Genomic DNA, 6,209 nt, shown 5'->3' with positions numbered 1-6,209 from the left:
ATTTTGTGAAAATTCTATTTTCGGTAACAATTATCTCCAAAATCTAAATGGAAAAAAAAGAATAAGTTCAATAAGCAAGAGTGAATAATCTTTTCATCCGGTCCATAAATCTAAATGGAAAAAAAAAGAATAAGTTCAATAAGACTAATAGCAAGAAAGGAGGTAGCAGTAATAGAAAACAGGCATTACAAAGTAGTAGATGTCAACAATAAAAGTTTGTTACAACAAATCTCTCGATATCGGAAAAAAAATCACAAACTGGTGCAGCAATTCTTTGAAGCTTTTTCATGAACCAGTCACAAAATTTTTGCATTTGGAAGACAAAATCTGATTTCAGTCACCTTGACAGGCTACAGCGATAAGGAGGTCTAGCAAGAAAACGTCAATGACCTGGCCTTCAGTGCATTTAAAGATCAAAGAATTTTGGGTGGTAAAGATTGCGATAGACAAGTAAGTTGTGACTTCAAAAGACCAGATGGTAGACTGTCAAATAGAACAAAGACATCGTGGTGGACCATAAAAAAGACCGGCACCCAAATTTATTTAGTAAAATCTTTGCTTCATGATCATTCATTGATGAATCTCTATCACAAAAAATAAGAAATAGACGCTGACGTTTTTGCTCAGTTAAACAAGAGGTACCACATTTCCACATTCTAATTTCTTATGGCGGATTGCAGACCTACCCCAAACCTGCTAACCACTCCATGACCAAAAATAGGAGTGGGGGAGGGGGTTGTTTCAGTAATCCTCCCCCTGAAGATCACAGTTTGGGGAAAAAAATCAGTCTCCATTACCTCAGGGGGTTAACTTCTTATCTCCAGTAAGCCACTCCCAGTAGCTTGGTCACAAACCTTTACAATGTCAACATTATAAAAATTTAATTTTCATCAATTGCAGAAAACTGGTATCTCTCTTACCCAGGAGTTCACTCATTCATTAGGAGAAGTACTATCAATATAGTTCATTTCTTTTGACCTAACCTAATGACTAATTTAGTCATTTGTGCAAACCGAATTAAATTTTTCGACAAAGCAAAATCAAATTACAGGAAAACTGATTTTTATTGGAGTACATGGTGATTTTAAAAAACCCAAAAAAGCGTGCGAGCTTTTTTGCTAATATTTTCCTCCACACTGAAGCTGTGCGTTTCAAATTAGTACACAACATTTGGAAATCAAATCATTTTGCATTTATAAGTGTTTTTTATAAACGTCATTTCCGTTTTCAAATTTAAATTTCTTCTTTGTGAATTTAACTCTCTCGAGTTCACGCCCTTGTATATCGACCGATATCGGTCGATGGCCGGTGGGTCCAGAGCGAAGCCGGCTGTCGCTATAAAAATTCGCCTAGAGTCTGCTATGTGGTTTATTTCGGTAAAGGAATGGCTAAACTTTTATAAATACACAATTTGTAACTCCTTTTTCGAAAGAGTTAGCCGTTAGAGGTGCCCGGATAATGACCTCAATTTCCCGACCACTTTCGTTTCCTTCGCCTCCATTTTGTAAACAAAGAACAGCTGCTCGACTGTCTTCACAAAAAACAAACAAGTTTTCAAGTAAAATGTCCGATTCTGACCCCGATTATGGTCTGGATGACTCATTTAGTGAGTTTTCTATCGATGACAGAGACTCTGAATCAGATAAAGAGTCTGACAATGCCGTAGCAAGTCCTCAACCAGGACCAAGTGGTGCAGCCAACGGGTTAGTGATGATTGCACTGAGCATCAATGAACAGGTAGACCTATCGAAACATAATATTGGCCCTGGGGGTACTAAAACGTGTGTTTTATTGTATAAATGATTAAACTTTTTGTGTTTTCTTATGAAATTGGTTAGAATTGATAAGTTTTTCTCGCTTTTATTATTTTTTTGGCTTTTTTTTTTTGTACCCAAGGTGTGGTTGCTAGCTGCTTGTTTACGTTCAAAATGGCGGATCCTGAGACGATTCTCTTAGTTGACAACATTACAACTGATTGATAACGTTTGCTATCTACTGCAGTTTGTTATTATTTGTTTCAATTTATATGTATCATCAATTTTTAATTTTTATGTGAGCAAGGGAATAATTTATTTAGATCTAGATCTAGATCTAGAGTCTATGTGACCTCAGCTCAGATGAGTTGCGAGTTGTCATATTTTTGTAAACTGAGTCTGACAATTGGAGAGTGGTATGATTGGAGTGGTGGAAAAAAAAGTCTTGCTGGACTTGTTCTAACATGCCTTGTTCCTGTGCATTTTCCGACAGGGGTGACTTCATTGGTTCGTAACGTGATGCGGACGATGCAAGGTACCCAAGTTCAAGCCGACGCTGCGGCCAGGCCTGCATCTCGATGAGGACCGGACCAAACAAAATGCGGAAATATCTGACACCAGGTGAATTTTTTCCCTGGTCCATTTGCATTTTTATAATCATTATTTTTTTACAACAAGGCTATAAAAAATCAGTAGATATTGCTAATGCTCAGGCTTTTTTTCTCAAATAATGAAACAATTTGTATGCTTTGCTTGACTATTCATTTACTTTAGCTATAACAAGAATTTACGGACAAATTGGGATGTCTGTTATGTTCAAAGTTAACTGTTGATCTGTTGAACACTGTGTGTGTGTGTGTGTGTATTTGTGTCTGTGTGTGTCTGTGTGTGTGCTCTTGCATGAAAGGAAGAGAGAAACAGAGGGGGGGGGGCTGAAGAGAGGGTAAAAGAATGAGCGAGACGGAGAGAAGGGTTCATCCCGCACAGATGTACTGTGTGTGTACATTTGTCTGATTGAATGGTGCATTGGTGCGAGCGTAGTATAATTTGTAATGTGTACTTTGCTGTGTTGTTGCTGAATGTTGTATGTTGATGTACTGGTATAGCCTATATATCCACCTAAAATTTCTCTCGTGGATCCATCAAATTTATCTTATCATATATAAATATCTCTTATCATGGATGGCTTTTATCAACAATTCTTTCTTGTGTTTCTATTTTCCAACAAGTGCTTTCTTCACTCTTTCGAATGAAGGCATTTGTATTGCAGATCTGCACATACACCTACGAGTAGGCCAACCTTGCGGCAATGAAAGAGACTCGTCCATCTCTAGCGCAGAAATTGTTTTCGTTGTTATCGTCTTGAGAAAGTGTCTAGTGTCAAATGTTACAAGTGTGGAAAAAACTTCTGTTTTAGTAGCACAAGAAACTGTCTTCTTTTAGATCATCCAGCTAATGAGTATGAGTAATGTTTTTTGTATTCAATGACAAACTCTGGGTGGAAATATAGGCACAAATGTTTTCGTCACTATTTTTCAACTCAAGTTTTAATTTTTCTAGCATCACAGTTGGTTTATAAACCTTTTAGATGATGAATTCTCTTCTTTTATTGTCAAATAATGTGATTTGAATGTTTTTGTAGAAATATCATAGCCTAATCTTGGCACAATCAGAGAATTTTGTGAAAATTCTATTTTCGGTAACAATTATCTCCAAAATACATGTAATTTTCCATGTGCCACCAAAGTGTTCATATGGGTCCTAAATTATTCATTCTTTGTCTGTCATGAGCAGAAATGGACATTCTTTTAGAATATCAATAAATTTTTGGTCAATCTGATCATACTTTTTTTTTTCCTTCTTTATGTTTGTCAGTTTCATGTAAAATTGTGTTCGCAATCTATTTTTAGTAACAGTTAAAGTAGGTCACCACTGAAAGCAGACATAAAAAAATTAATTGTTATCATTTTACTGTATTCTACATTCAATTTCCTTTACATAGATACATAATAAGCCTGGGTATAGTACAAGACTTACTCACACCAGGGCAAAGATCTGAAGAGGTTGTGAATCAACACAATTTTCTCAAAAAGTGGCGAAAACGAGAGAGTTAATGTCCCACAAATTCCTTTTGAATTAATTATATTTGTTTCAAAATTGCAACATTCTAGTTCAAATTTCGTGCGAGATATTTAGAAAAAAAAGTTGTACAGCTTTTTTGGGGATCACCCTGCGCTTGGCAAGTCTGCTACACTTGTCAGCCAATGGTCACTACTAAAAAGAAATCTGCAAAATAGTTGAACCTGCCTTAGCTGTCACTTCTCCAGCCATCACATGTACCAATGGGCATTGCACTGTGAAACCTTCAAGTTTTTTTGTTCTTTAATCCGTCCATAGCAGACTGTCCAAACAGCTACAGTCAGTCATTTTCGCTACAAGCAAGCCTCAAAATTGGCTCAGTCATGGTGGTTATTTGGTGCACAAATTTTACGTCAAACCATCCTCCGACGTTTAGAATAGTTTACAAGTCATGGGAATATTTCACATGTGTAGGCTACAAAACATACTACAAATATAACAGATATTTAGACCCCCCCCCCCCCCTTCTCTCTCTCTCTCTCTCTCTCTCTCTCTCTCACACACACACAGGCACAGGCGCGCACGCACGCACGCGTGAACGATTACAATGTATAAATGAGACTATCTTCCCAGACTGGACTAAATATGTACCATACTCTTTAATAACAATCTTACAGCCCCACTTTTCCAAACAGAGCAAACATGACGAGTCCAAGTATGTGCTTTCTCAAGAGGGGGAAATAGGTTTTCATAACGCAAACACAATGCCTATATCACCTCTCAAGATGTTTGCTTTTCTTGTTTCTATTCTTCTCTCATGCATAAAAGCAAAAAAAAAAAAAAAAAGACTACATCTATTGTATTGTGACTTAATTGCAACACAAAGGCAAGTTATCAAGGCCCCCGTTTCGTTTTCAAGTATCCTCCCCCCTTTCCGGTTCACATAATAAGCGGGGCCTCATTTGTAGCGCCCGATGGCTGATGAGGTCACTCAGTGGAATTTTCCCAGCCGCCGGTCGTTTACCCAGCATGCGCAAATGGCAATGCCGCTTTTCCCTTAGTTACTCCCACATTTTTCAAGATTACGCAAAAACTGCTAAACACATATATATAAGCATGAAATTTTAAGGGAATAAAGAAAAATGGTGTACAACTGATCAGTCAGTTTGACAAATCACAGCTCCGAAAAATCTTCAAAGCGCACCACATCAACCACTTTGGCAAACGTTTTCGACTGCTTCTTGGATGGGTACAAACTTGTCCATCTGCATACTACGAGATTGACCTCTTTTCTGATTGGCTGCCAAGTTTCATTCATATGAGCTTTTGCCAAAAGGTGGGGGTGTTTGCTTAAGGACTTTTTAAATCAACCAAAACTCATGGTAAAATATGTTTTCTTCTGAAAACTTTATGCATATGGCAAGGAAATAAGTTGGTCAAGCTGCATGAGCAAGTAGATTGATGTGTGCATCTTATATCTCTACATAGAAAGATAATAGTACTAAAAATAGGGCATTTTTTACTCATCCTGAGTGCACACGTAATTGTATGTTAAATACAGAATATTGTTAATCTTAAACTATCAAACAGAAGTGCATTCAAACATTGAAAATAGTTTGTACACACCATCATAACAGCGTGTGTCCATTAAAAGCGTTTTATTTTTTTATACTAATGATGTTATTGCTAAGTAAAATTTATAAGTTCGTTCATAACTCGTGTCATAATTACATCATCAGACTTTCCAAGGTCTAGAAAACCCAAATCGTTAAACATATCATCAAGGGGAATGACCGGTATTAAACATTGGTTTGACATTGATCTATCAGAAGGGTAATTTTCCGCTCCATCACATCGTTTTGCTTAAATATGACTTTGATTGAGATAATCCAGGTTTGTCATAATGATGTTATGAACAAACACTTTATGATATTTCTGCAAAATATCATGTGAGGGACTTCCCACTGTTTCACAACATCCTTTTACATGGTGGAATGAACATGGAAGAGTATCGTGCTGATGACTCAAAAGAGAAGCGAAGAAGAGGCAAAAATATGCTTGTCATAATGGATTGTCATCATGTTATGAACGTGACAGTGTGTCATAATGGTTATGAACGAAACCTTATTCCATGAAATTTACAGTTGTTTTGGGATGTATTTTTAATTTTAACCCAACTTGAGGATGTATTAGACCTTGCTTACATTCTGATATTTTGATTTTTATCATAAGTGTATGGGTCTGGATTTTAATTAGTATTTTACTTTTGTAGTAATGGTTATGAACGAACTACATATTGTACTCTGAGGGCTTTCCAGGGTTGATAAACATTAAAAACATGAACACAGATACATATTAGGAGGAAACTTTCATTTA

This window comes from Aplysia californica, unplaced genomic scaffold (genome assembly GCF_000002075.1).
Source record: "Aplysia californica isolate F4 #8 unplaced genomic scaffold, AplCal3.0 scaffold00032, whole genome shotgun sequence".
Lineage (NCBI taxonomy): Eukaryota > Metazoa > Mollusca > Gastropoda > Aplysiida > Aplysiidae > Aplysia > Aplysia californica.
The sequence above is the reverse complement of the archived record's forward strand: the minus strand, read 5'-3'. Positions refer to the sequence as shown.